The following is a 14058-nucleotide window of genomic DNA, read 5'->3' as shown; positions in this document are numbered from 1 at the left end:
GGTTAAGCATCTGCCTTCAGCTCAGGTCGTGATCCCAGGGTCCTGGGATCGAGCCCCGCATCGGGCTCCACGCTCAGCAGGGAGTCTGCTTGTCCCTCTGCCTCTGTCCCTCCCCCCACTCATGCACACACTGTCTCTCAAATAAATCTTAAAAAAAGAAAGAAAGAAAGAAAACATCAGCTTTTACTGCTGATGAGGCCAGATACAGTTAAGAAACGTTCAAGAAGGGCGCCTGGGTGGCTCAGTCGTTGAGCATCTGCCTTCGGCTCAGGTCATGATCTCAGGGTCCTGGGATCGAGCCCCGCATCAGGCTCCCTGCTCCGCGGGAAGTCTGCTTCTCCTTCTCCCACTCCCCCTGCTTGTGTTCCCTCTCTCGCTGTGTCTCTCTCTGTCAAATACATAAATAAAATCTTTAAAAAAAAAAAAAAGAAATGTTCAAGAAAAGATTATGTTGTTTGTGATTATAGTCAGTTTTCAGTATCACTTTGGAAAACAGAGTCCAACCCTAAAGTAACCAGAAGGGGCTCTGGAAGAATAACTAGGCCACCTTCCTGCTCTAGCAAAGGACTCACCACACTCTTCACGTCCATTCTTCTCTTGAAGACTTTCAGACCAAGAGACTATGCCCACAGCCCTCCTCAGGTACTTCGTCTGGGTTGACCCGGGAGGCTGCAAACCTTGACATCCCTAGATCTGAACCTCCTCACTGAGAATTTATAAATTGCTGAAACCAGAACAGGGAACCTTTTCCAGCCCTGTAAGTGTGTAATTGTTTTATTTATTCAGCAAAAATTACTGTGTATATATACTGGGATATGCCCCCACTTACACTCATTTACAACTAAGTGTGTCTGATATATGGGCTAACTCTGCAGCCTCAGGAGGCCCTGGCAAATGGCCCACTGAGTTCTGGTGAAGGAAGGATGAACGACCCTCCACTGGTTCTCATGATGCCCTGCAGCTCATTGCAATGCATTGTGCCTGGTGATGTGATTTATGGACTAGATGACCCATTTTAACTAACACAATATGAACCAGAGATTTGAAGGGATTCTTGCAAAGAAATCATGCATTGTTAACAACCACATAAACACAGAAAATGGGGGGCGCCTGGGTGGCTCAGTCGTTAAGCGTTTGCCTTCCGCTTAGGTCATGATCCCAGAGTCCTGGGATCGAGCCCCGCATCAGGCTCCCTGCTCTGCGGGAAGCCTGCTTCTCCCTCTCCCACTCCCCCTGCTTGTGTTCCCTCTCTGGCTGTCTCTCTCTGTCATATAAATAAAATCTTTAAAAAAAACACACAAAGAAAATGGGGGTGAGCACCAATACTTCTCTTAGTAGGAAATGTCCTTCAGACACATTCTGAGGTCAAAGGCATAGCAATTTAATTAGACCCAACAAGAAGGTGGCTAAAAAGATCACAAATCATCCTTCAGACTTTTCCAAATATGGAATTACATATATTATCCTCAATAGTAGACATTGTTCTAACTGCATCTTGTGACCTGAGATACTAGATGATAGCTTGAAGCCATTAAGATCAAAGACATTTAAAAACTAAGCATCTGAAACATTATTAATAATAATTTTGGTGAGTATGGAGAAGTTTTTTTAATTTTGTCATACTCTTTTTTTTTAAGATTTATTTATTTTAGAGAGAGAGAGAGTGTGTGTGTGCAAGAGCAGTGGGAGGGGCAGAGGGAGAGAATCTTCGAGCCTGACCTGGCTCAGTCTCACAACGCATGAAACAGAGTCAGATGCTTAACGGACTAAGCCACCCAGACACCCCTACAGAGAAGTTTTCATATCTGCAACAGTATCTTAATGACTAGTTAATAATTACTTTAATGATTATTAATCTCTCATTCTTTTAAATTTGTTTAACTTGTTTGATAATAAGCATTAGTTCAATACAGCATATGCATAATTTGTAAATAAGTGTGTAAGTGTGTGTGTGTGTGTGTGTGTATACACCTGGTAATAAATGCACATTTCTACTGGGTCTGCCATCAAACCTACAGACCCCAAGGGGAGAGGTGGAGAGGAGAGCATGTGCCTGGGGGATAGGTGTGAAGTAGAGGGCATGGGCCTCATCCATGACATTTAGCAAGGTTTCAAACAGAAGAGTGACAGGATCAGATTTTCATGGTGGTCACAGCCTAAACTGGAGAAGGGCTTGGAGGACGGCAAGACTTCTTTCTGTTACAGTTTGTTCTGCCATATTTCAGCCAAGCTCTTCCTCTTCCATGCAGGAGCACATGGCCAGCAGCTGCCTCCCAAGACTGCATTTACATCAGGTGTTCTGGTTTAGCGTGGTTTAACATGAGGGCCAATTCTTTGTAGACAGTTCTCTGGGGTCGGGGCATTTCAGCAGCATCCCTGCCTACACTCTGTAGGGCCCAGTAGCAGACCTCCCACCCCAGCTGGGTTCACCAAAACACAGTGGAGACCATAGCTGGGAACCACTGGGTTACATGAAGGAACCAACCACCTGCTTCTCCTCCAGCCTACAGGTTAAAACAACCCTCTCTCCTTCCTTCAGAGTGTATTCTTCCTTCCATTATTCATTTATGTTACAGAGCAAAGCAGCATCTTCCGATATCCTGGAAGAACTGCTACAACATTAGGAACAGGATAACGATATATCCAGACCTGGGTAGAAGCTTTCAAAATAAGGTTTTGATTTTGGAGTTAGTACCCACTTAATTACAATCTTTGTGAGACATGTTATTTTATGTAAGATCATCTCTAACAGTCTGGAACATTCCTTTTTCCATAGTGCTTGACTTTAAATTTACCCGGATATCTGGTGTTCTTTCAGAGTTCCTATGAAAGACATTTACTCGTTAAACAATTGCTATATATTCTTCAACAGCATTTAGACCAAAAATACCACTTTTTAACATCACTAATAGGCTTCTTCATTAATGTACTGATATTGTCCTAAAGCGGGTTTAACATCTATATTTCAATCCCTCAAAACCTTTGAAAAATAAGAACAGGCATATCTATATAAATATCCAAATTTTCAGCTTGATTGCACATTTTTATCTTCTCAGAATAGCACTAAATCAAATGTTCTTTCAGAACTACATCTTACTTCCCAAAGAGACAAAATACATATAAGCAAGCAAAATCTAATTTCATTGCTAACATTCGGTACTCTTTTTGTCCCTTATAAACTTCTCATGTTTTTTACTAGTAATTATTCACTCCCAGACTGTTCTTTTGATATTGCCTTGGTCCATCGTCCTCGACATTTGCTTTCCGTATGTGAATTACATAAGATGGTTTTCAGCAACCAGCAATGCAATTTACACATTTCTAGTTACTTGATCTGCACGTATGCACCCCCATCCTCTGTGACAACAGTAAATTAAAGTCTAAGCTCACTATATGTGAGGAAGAGACAATTATTAGGAACTGTCATAGAAATGAAAAAATAAGTAGATCTCGCTTCTTAGGGAACTAAACTAAAAATCTAATGTTTATTCTGAAAAATAATTTTTCCATTTAAAAAGGTTTCTTGGGGTGCGTGGGTGGCACCCTGACTCGGTTAGGGCTCAGGTCGTGATCTTGAGGTTGTGAGATCGAGCCCCGTACTCTATACTCAGGGCGAAATCTGCTGAAGATTCTCTCTCCCTCTCCCTCTGCTCCTCACGCTCATGCATGCACTCTCGCGTGCTCTCTCTCTAAAATAAATAAATAAATCTTTAAAAAAAATAAAAAGGTTTCTTTATTCAATGGTCAAAAAGCTTAGGCTCGGGGCACCTGGGTGGCTCAGTTGGTTAAGCGGCTGCCTTCAGCTCAGGTCATGATCCCAGGGTCCTGGGATCGAGTCCCGCATCGGGCTCCCTGCTCTGCGGGAAGCCTGCTTCTCCCTCCCCCACTCCCCCGGCTTGTGTTCCCTCTCTCGCTCTCTCTCTGTCAAATAAATAAAAATAAATCTTTAAAAAAAAAAAAGAAAAAAAAAGCTTAGGCTCCCAGCAATTAAAAATTCATGTAAAAGAGTATTCTCTGGGTTTTGAACATCCACACTTAATATGTCCTCTTGAAGTACTTGCTTCTTGCCGCAAACAAAATGAAAGCAAACAGGAGACCCAGGGCCTGGTGTGGTCACTCACAAGGAGACATGCTCAGTGAACACGTGGAGTAACCAGCAGGCTGGGCACAGGGCCACTGTGCCCAAGCACCCTGCCAGGCTCCTGCCAGAAGAGGCATTTGAGCCAAAACCTGGCTCAGCAAGAAATGAAAGTCTCTGCACAGTTTTGCTTCTGACATCATAGTTCTCTATTCCAACTCAACTCTGTTACAAAGCCTTTTTTTTAAAGCATATTCGAGGGGCGCCTGGGTGGCTCAGTTGGTTAAGCGTCTGCTTTCAGCTCAGGTCATGATCCCAGGGTCTTGGGATCGAGCCCCGCATCGGGCTCCCTGCTCAGCAAGGAGCCTGCTTCTCCCTCTCATTCCTGCTCTGCTCTCTCTCTCTGTCTCTCTCTCTCTCTCATTAAAAAAGAAAAAAATAAAAAAGCATATTCCAGGCCACAAGAATAGAAATAGAGATTAACAGATACTAGGGGCTCAGAACATGGGGGTTCTTGCTGGGGAAGCCCCAGAGCATGCCCCTCCCACAGCACAAGGGCTTCAAGTGGGGATGCCCACCTCCCCTGTCTGCCAGCCCCCACGCAGCATCCCCCCGACACCTCTACTCACCTCATCCCACAGATACTTCTGCCAGGTTTTCTCTGGGGGTCACGTGCTGCAGACACAAGCCACACACTACAGAAGTTCACCAACACTAACAAAACACAAGTGCACCACCTTACACACGAGTGTAAAAGCTGGTGGTCGAGACAGAGACAGAGTCAGGGCAAGGTGGAAGGCACACAGGGCTCAGCTCCTAACAGTCCCCACCATCCCACAAACAGTCCAGGGGCCTGCAGAATCCAGGGAACCTCACAAACACCGGAAGAGCAAAGGGAGGAGAGCTTGTCCTTGTCTTTTCTCTGAGAGAGAGGCCGCTGGGAAGAGACAGGTAAACTACCGGGAGCAAACAACGGAAGAAGGCATAGACCCAGAGGCCACCGATCCTCCCTGACGAAATGACACAGCCCCAAGCAGGTTAACTTGCTGGGCACCCAAACTGCTTCTTTCCCTGCCATTCCCCCAGGCCAGCCAAACACTGAGCCCACAAGGATCACCCCTCCAACTGCAGCTCAGAGGCAGGCAACAGACCACAGGGGGACCAAGCTTTGGGACAGCAGGAGAGTGGCCCAGAGAGGTGCGCCGACAAGCAAAAGGGACAAACTATAGTGACTGCTGGACACCAACAAGGCAGGATCTAGAGGTCAGGGCCCCTCCCTGCAGAGGGGAACCTGGTCCTGTCAGGCCCACACACCCTGAGCCCCAAATCAGAAGGTCTGAGCCCAGGGCCCACAGAGAGAGATGCTAATGCGGTCAGACCTCCCGGAGGCCGTTACCCCACCCACTCTGACACTACCCTCACGGCCACCTCAGTCTTTGCGGAAAGAGCACAGGGGCACAGCGTGGGCATGCTCTCCACCCTCAAGTCCTCAGGTAAACGGCACAGAAAGTGGTGGACTTGGGAGCCCAGGTAGAGACTGTTCTCCTTGCTCAGCCCTCACTCTGCTCGAACAGAGGCCTCGGGGTGCAGAGGATGCTGTATGTGTCCGCCCTCACAGTGGTGTGCGGTCTTTGATTAGGCTGTAGACGGCAGGTGAGCACAGCCCAAAGCTGTGGGATCCTGGGTTCAGTCAGTGCTGTGTGTGACCCTCAATGCTTTTATAAGAGTCTGTGAGTCCTTTGGTCTCTATCATCAGATATTTTTCATGCCTCAGTGACAAGACAAAAATCCAGACATGTCAAATATTCTAAAAAACTGCTCTGATTTTTGCATTTATCAAATATTACATAATATTTTAAAAGAAAATGTTTAGTGTACCTGAAAAAGAGTAGGTAACTCTTTTTCTTATACTTTCCACTCAAACATGTAAGAAATGTGTATAACTATTTTTTAAGCCCAATTTCTTTTATTCAAGGGCTTTAAGCTCTTTGAAGGGATGATGTGAAATAAATTCCAGATGATACTATGACCATTAGTCATTCTCATTACAACATAAGTCTGCATCCTCACTGCATGTAACTATTTTTTTAAGTATGTTTATCAAAAAACATAAATGATATTACTATTTAAAATGTAATGGTGGGGCACCTGGGTGGCTCAGTCGGTTAAGTGTCCAACTCTTGATTTCAGCTCAGGCCACGATCTCAGGGCCTTGAGATCAAGCCCCAAGTTCGGGGGGGGTCTGCCTGAGATTCTCTCCCTCTCCCTCTGCCTCTTCCCTGCCCCATGCCCCACATGCGCACACACACACACTCTCTCTCTAAAATAAATAAATAAATCTTTAAAAAAAAAAAAATGTACTGGTAATGCTTTAAAAAAATCTCAATAGTCAATTCAGCTGAGACTTGGACTCACCAAAGAACTAGTATTTTCAACAATAACAATATTGCACCCTGTCTGGCCACCAAACTCCAACATTAACTGGAAAAAAAATGGAGCTTCTAGGAATAGTAACAACTAGGACTGCCATCACCAAGGACTCTCCACCACCTCATATAATCCTCTCAAAAACATGAAGAGTTTGGTACTTTGCTCGTGGTATAAATCAGAGAAATTACAGGTGAAGTCCTTTCATTTCCCTTGATTTTTTCCCCCTTGACTTCTAATATGAGTGTAAGTGCAAACTGTAAATGTTACCAGATTAGGAAGATAAGGCAATCTCTCAGTCTGTCAACATATGCTGCATGGAAACACTAGGTTTTGTCATTTAATTTCTGTTCTGGACCCATATCCACTCATTCCCCACCATGTTTCCAGGAGTCACCCTATAGTATCTGTTTCTTTCCGTGTTTATTATTTCATGGAATCAAGGACAAAAACATGCTGGTGAAGCAGATAGAGAACATGGGAAGACTTGGTCACAAGGATGGACACCTCTCCCTTAGGACGGACCCTGGTATTTCCCACATGGGCTTATAATCAGATCTCTGTGCTGCTCATATAACACTTAAATCAGATGGAAGACTAGTGACCTTAACCTAGACCTCTTTTCAGGCAAAAGCAGAGAAAGAGATTCAAGAAGTCCTGAAGTATATTTTGGTAAAAGCAGATGTGCCTTTGCAGGACAGAACATGCCTTGAGGTGAGAAGGTGGGTAGATAGATGGTGGCCCAAGCTGCTTCCTCACCCAGTTTCCCATTCCCAGCCCACCACTGAGAAATAAGCTCTCCTAGTATGCCTCGTCGGCTGCCATTAAAATACCAGCTATTTCAGAGAATATACAAATCACTGAATTGGCTTCAAGCCCTACCACAGGTTAATTACTGCTTTGAACCAGATTAAAGCCACGGCCCCAAATGGAAAAAGCATCAGCCTCCCATGGCCAGTTTTATTGGCTGCTCTGTCCATTTACAAGTTGACTATATTTCACTGTTGGAATCAGAACTGACTTGCACCATTAATATAAAGCCCTTCTCCTGGGGCGCCTGGGTGGCTCAGTCGGTTAAGCGTCTGCCTTCGGCTCAGGTCATGATCTTAGGGTCCTGAGATCCAGCCCAAGGTCAGGCTCCCTGCTCTGCAAGGAGTCTGCGTCTCCCTCTCCCTTTGCCCATCCACCTGCTCATGCTCGTGCTCTCTCGGTCTCTCTCTCAAATAAATAAAATCTTTCAATTAATTAATTAATTAATTAAGTCCTTTTCCCTTTGGGAACCAGGTCAGCTCTTCTCCTGAAAATTCCTTCCACCAAACAAACCATTTCCAAACATCTTTTGTACTGTATGTAGGACATTGCATCAGAAGCCAGAATGGGCCTTCAGAACACACAGTGACACAGAATGCCCATGTCATGTGAGGGAAAGTTTCATTCTTTCCTCTACCAGATGCCTCAGAAAATAATGAGAGACTAAAATGAGCCATCCCCTTTGCTTGTTTGCCACTCTAAATGTCAAGCTTAGATGGAATCTACTCTTAAAATTTTCTTAAGAGAATAATCCCTCCTTCATCCCTTACTCTGAAGTAGGCTTTTTCTTGTAACAGGTCTGAAATGAGAGCTAGCTTCTTTGATGTTTGTATTACCACATTTAAAAAACCTGACGGAAGCACAGAAGCATTCTGAACAGTGTTTATGAACACATTAAGCCGTGAACTCTATGGTGGCACTTGCATTCCTGCCATGAGGGAAGGCTAAAAGTGTCCAAAAACACGTTATCCATTTCCAAACATCAAGATTCACTCAGAGAGGCTAACCAGATAATTGAATCTGACACCCAGAACAAAACCCAAGTCAGAAAATCAACACCGCCCCCCACCTCAGACCAAAGAGCATTTTCAAATTCTCTCTCCGACAGGCCCATTGAGCCTAGTGGTTCTGAAGCTCCTTAGGGAAAGGCAATCTGACAAGTGAAAATCAGCTCTGTCCCTGTCATATCTTGTGGAGTTACAGAGACGTGTTCTAAGAGTGCACAGATTCCTTCTGCTGGGACCTGCTTCCTAAGGAGCTATCCCTGCGCCTCATCCTGGGGTCGCCCGCTGGAGAGAAAAGGAAACTCTGAAGGCCAGAGAACTAGGACCCAATCCCAGCACCAAGTATCTTACTGTACTCTTCCTAACCCCTCTAAGCCTCAGTCTTTCCATCTGTAAAATGAAAGTTATAAATGCTCACCCATCAAGATGTTTCTGGGGAGTACATGTAACTGCACGTAAAAGCTTCTGGAGGTTGCCAGGGGCTCAGAGTAGGCTGTCACTACGGAGGGGAGAGCTCAGGTCAATGTTGCGGGGAAGGAACTATTCTATGAGCTGTCATCAGAATCTATACCTAGAATGATACACCAAACAAAAAACTCAATTTCACCGTATGATCATTTTTAATTAAATTTAAAAAGAGAACGTGCGCCAGTCTGCTTTATAACTGTTCCCCTCCTGCCCGTTCAACTGCCCTCACAGAAACCATTACTAGTCCCATGTACCGAGAAGGAGTGTCTTTGCATTTTCTGAACCATAATCATAGGACTGAGGGAACAGATGAAAACGAAAGAAATAAAATGCCCTGTTATCCACCTCCACAATGGAGAGTTAACACCAAGCGATCATCACAAAACCCTGAACAGCTTCCTTATCTCTTCACATCATACACACGAAGACCAGTTTAAAGATAGATTGCCCCTGATGTTTCACACAGCAGCACCTCTAGTCCAAAGTTCACTGCCTTACACCTACAGGGGAGTCATCCACTTCTCAGTGCAGAAGCCAACTAACAAACAAAAAAGTCACTTAACATGTGAACATAAGTGTTTCCAGGAGAACCGCACCCCTTTTCACTTCCGGCCCTAAATATTTAAATAGTGGTTGTGGCAGATTTGTTGGAGATAGCACGAGTTAAAAGAAAAAACTTCCTTCTTCCTTCAACAAACTGTTTCCAGCCAGCAGAAAAGTGCACTGATTATTTTCTGCTTCTTGGGTTTTCTGTCCCCTTATCAACCAAGATTAAAAAATAAGTCCAGCTGGGTCCACATTCATGAAGGTCAATTTAGACTAATGTGGAAACAGCTGCTGGATGCTTTTATGTGGAGCAGAGAGTTATCTGCTATGAATTCAGCTGTTTGCTTTCTCAGGAATGGAACATCTTGTCAGTAGAGATAAGACAGGTTCTTGGTTAACTGAGCCTCATTGGGCCTGCATCTACTGGGATACATCTGGATTCAAATTCTTTCTGCCCATTTCTTACGGTTTTTTTTTTTTTTAAGATTTTATTTATTCATTTGACAGAGAGACACAGCGAGAGAGGGAACACAAGCAGGGGGAGTGGGAGAGGGAGAAGCAGGCTTCCCGCGGAGCAGGGAGCCCGATGTGGGGCTCGATCCCAGGACCCTGAGATCATGACCTGAGTCGAAGGCAGACGCTTAACAACTGAGCCACCCAGGCGCCCCTGTTTTTTGTTTTTTGCCTCTCCACATATAAAGAATCCTTAAACTAGCAGTATTTACACATACCCTGGCATATCTTAAATATATGCCACCCAAAGCCAAAGGGTTATTTTTAGTTTGGGTCACATTTAGTTACGTTTAGTTACAAACACCTTTTCATAAGAAATTTTTAAATTCTAAGGTAATGCTCCAAGAGGTCATGGTAATAGAAACCTTTTTTAATAAGATCATGTATAAGGACGGCTCAGCTAACCCCATCCCTCTTTCAAACTTCTTCTCTTCCTAACTTTTAAAAATAAAAAAGTGGGTGAATAACTGCATTCACAAATTAGGTAATACTGCCTTCCTGGGAAAAAAAAAGAACAAGAATGAAATAAACTCAGAATGCATCAATTATTATCACATAAAAGAAACAATAACTGGTACAGCGCTCATCAAAACATCACCCTGAGTGATCATCCTGGCTGCAGGTCTCAGCCTAACTGCAGATTCACATACTGCTATTGCCCTCCTGCACGGAAAGCCAAGGACTCAACAAGTCTGCACATTTCACGGCCTAGAGAAATGCCTGCACACACGCCACGACCCAACACCACCACAGAGCAAAGTAGAAAGCCGACTACCGAAAATCTAGCACACCTCCTACACCTTCTTGGTGGGCACCACTGATGATGATCTTGGTAACCAGGTGCAAAAACAGATCGGCTTTTAAAAGAAGAGCTGCAAGATGCTGAGATGCACAGCTAAGCTTAGCACTGAGAGGAAGCCATCTCAAAACCTCTTTTATTCCCCACACATTCCTTCCGAGTCTGACACATTTAACTGCTGTCTCTGGACACAGGAGACAGCAGCACGACAGTTCCACCCAATGCATCTGGTTTCGTGGATGAGCCCGCTGTCTGTCACCTCCCTTCCACAGAAGCCCGGGGTTTTCCATGGGCCCCAATCCTTCTGCATGGGAACATCAGCACCAGACGCTGAAGGAGCCGGAGCAGGGGGAGGAGACAGGCAAAGAAAGACTCACAGCCTGAAAGGAGGTAGCAGGGTTTTTGCTCCAGGGGAGGAGCAGGCTGCTCATTACCATACACCCACCAAAATCAAGAGCTATGGACCCTAAGAAGCAAAGACGGATGCGTGCTTTTGTGGTGGAAAGGATGCTTTGATTTAAAAATAAACAATCACGCTGTCTAGTTCACAAAGCAAGCTGACTCCTGCTCTTGGCTGCTCTCTCCTCAGCTCCAAGTGGGCTTACTGGTGAATGAAAAATATGTGTGGGCAAATTAGGAGACAAAAACTAGGGAGAAAAAGAAACACTCACCTATCTCAAAGCTAGAGGCACTGGCTAGCTTTGACTTTGGATTCTCCAAACAACATTTGCATGAAAGGTTGACTCTGTCCTTTGGCAAATGAGATTCTTATTTCTTTAGCTAGAGAAGGGTCTTTTATACGATTGCTCTTAAATGTGGGGGCTGTTCGAGCAGGTTCACAAACTGGCTTCCCTATAACTAAAAAATGGCCTAAAGACAAACACCTGGCATTCAAATCAGACTTATATAGTACTGGGCACCTGAACAAAAGGATGTCCTGCAATCACAGAGAAAGGCAGAGGGAAGGAACAAAGGAATACCCAAAGATGGAACTATATGAAGAGAACAAAATCACTAAACTACCCTGGACAAGGCTGCCTGATGCAGCAGTGGTATTTTGACTAGAAGCAAAGTTGAATCACATCATTGATGGGGGTGCCATTATTCCCACTCTGTTCAGCTCTGATAATAGTGTCAAAGATAATGGAAAACTATGTGTCATAAAGAAGCTTTTTGCACCAGAAAGACATGGACACATAGGCGATGCAAGGGCAGGAAGCTAAAGTGATTAAGGGGGGAAAGGTACCCTTGAAGAAAGGGAAAAGGTGAGACATCCAGTGCCACTGGGATGCTGTCAAGAGCTGTTGTGGAAATACGGTAGTGTCATAGAATGTGGCTCAGAACAAGAATAAACTCAGATTTTAGTACTTTTGTTGACTCTGGTTTTCATTAAGAGGTCCTTCACTGTCTAAATCTGAAGAGGACTCTGGCTCAACTCAAGGCAGCGTGTACAGAAAGACCTGGTCTGAGGTCTTACTGGTATAATGGAGACTCCTCATTTTAACCTACAATTTTATGATGCTGGCAAGGAGCAAAAACTCAGATCTCCTTGAACTGTGTGTGTTCTTTAGGCGTCAACCTGAGCTAAACAAATAAAAAGAGTAAACGTGACATGGCTGGGGCCAAAACTAAGGTCTCCAGGTGATCTTTCACTGTGCATTGCATCATTTGGAACAATGTACTTAGTGTGACCTTACCAAACAAATGGCTGAGAAAGAGAAACATGGCAGCATACACCTTTCAGAGGTGACTATGGTCCCCCCGGCCCTTTCTGAAGACTGGGTATATGAATTCTGGTAATATGGCAGCAGCATTCTGGGTGAGGGCAGTAGGGATAGAAGGCTGAGTGACCAGGATGCAGGGGCCTTACACAGGTAAACAAAGCTACATGCTATTCCAGGTTGGGTCCCAAAATGAGAAGACCACACTTACATCTTACCTGTACACACTGCCAGGCAATTTCCAATCAGATGGAGAATGTAGCAGGTTAACCCTATTCACCTGGAGTCCTTGAGACAGTGTGAATGATGTCTGGACCCCCAATGTCCCACATACACAGTATCCAGGAGACTCCACTGAAGTACACAGTAAGCGGAGGAGAAATAAGGCACCCTTTTTTAAATATGATTCAACTTTGCCTGTAGCCAAAATACCATTGCTTTGTCAGGCAATATTGTCCACGACAGTTTAGCGATCTTCTTCTCTTCATATCCTTCCAATTTGGGGTTTTCCTTTGCTCCCTCCCTCAGCCACCTCTCCCTTCTTCCTTCCTCTGTGATTAAAGCAAGATGCTATGAACTGGGAACTCTAATGGAAAAGAGAGTAGTTAAGACCCACCCATCCTTCCCTGGAACATCCCGAGCCTGCTTCTCCCTGACCTGTGTGTACGTGGGGGGCTGCATCAGGCCAACCGAGCAAACAGCTCTCACGGGAGGTGAGATGCCCGAGGACGGATCACAGCTCAACCTCCATCACTAGTTTGGGGCACGGTCCTGGAGATCCAGCAGAGCGGGCCAGGCCCCCGGACCTCGCCAAGCAAGGCTCCCCCGACACAGACGATCGGTGCGCGGTGCGGCCCTGAGCACCCGGCCTGTGGGGCGTGGGACACACCCCTCCACCCCAGGGGGCGAGGCCCTCCCTCCGAATCACCAGCTGCCCCTCTAACTGTGCCACGCTGCCCACCGGGCAGAGCACACGTGAGGAGACAAGTCAAGCAAGGAAAAAATTCAGGGCAACTGGCCTGCGGTGGCCGGAATCTGGGCAGACGGCCTCCCCGGCAGGCTCTTTGTGTGGGACCGCAGGGGCCGGAGGGCCGGCCCGGGAGGCCAGCGCCCGCCCCTCCGCGACCCAGGGCCGCCTTTGCCCTCACTTTTAACACCTATCACCACCCATTATTCGAATCCATTATGTTCAGTAATTCCGGCCTTGAAAGTAAATCTCCTCCCCAAAGAGACTGGCGCGGGGCCCTGCCCGCTTCCCGGGTAAAACGGTCAACCTGCAAGGGGGCGGATTCCGGGCTCACGCCCCGGGGGAGCGCGTCCCTCCCGCTTCCTTCCAGCTCAGTCGCGGAAGGAAAATGTCCGTCTGCGGGCGAGGCTGTCGGCGGCACAGTCCACGCGCTGACCACGCAGGCACGAGGCGGCCGCGCGGCTTCCCCCCGTTCGCCCCAGGCCCGGCCCGGCGCCCCCGGGACCCTGCCCCGCCGCCACACGCACGCGCGGGCGCGCCCTCCCCCGGCCGCCGGGGGCTGCCCGGGGCGGAAGTCCTCGCGGGGAGGGGCGCCGGGGAGGAAACTGAGGCAGGGCGCCGCGGGGAGGGCAGGGAGGCGCCCAGGGCAGGGCCGAGAACCCGCGAAACCCCCCGCTGCTGCGGCGAGCGCGTTCTCGCCGCGCCCCGACCCCCGCCCCTCTCTC

General features: G+C 46.5%; 1 protein-coding gene across 1 annotated transcript in view; it reads right to left on the bottom strand.

Annotated features, from left to right (window-relative positions):
• PTPRN2 (protein tyrosine phosphatase receptor type N2) overlaps positions 1–14058 on the bottom strand; it is an 814855-nt gene that overhangs the window by 800192 nt on the left and 605 nt on the right. The window lies entirely within an intron of this gene.

Source organism: Phoca vitulina, unplaced genomic scaffold (assembly GCF_004348235.1).
Source record: "Phoca vitulina isolate PV1807 unplaced genomic scaffold, GSC_HSeal_1.0 scaffold80, whole genome shotgun sequence".
Taxonomy (NCBI): domain Eukaryota; kingdom Metazoa; phylum Chordata; class Mammalia; order Carnivora; family Phocidae; genus Phoca; species Phoca vitulina.
This window is presented reverse-complemented; position numbering and strand designations above follow the sequence as displayed.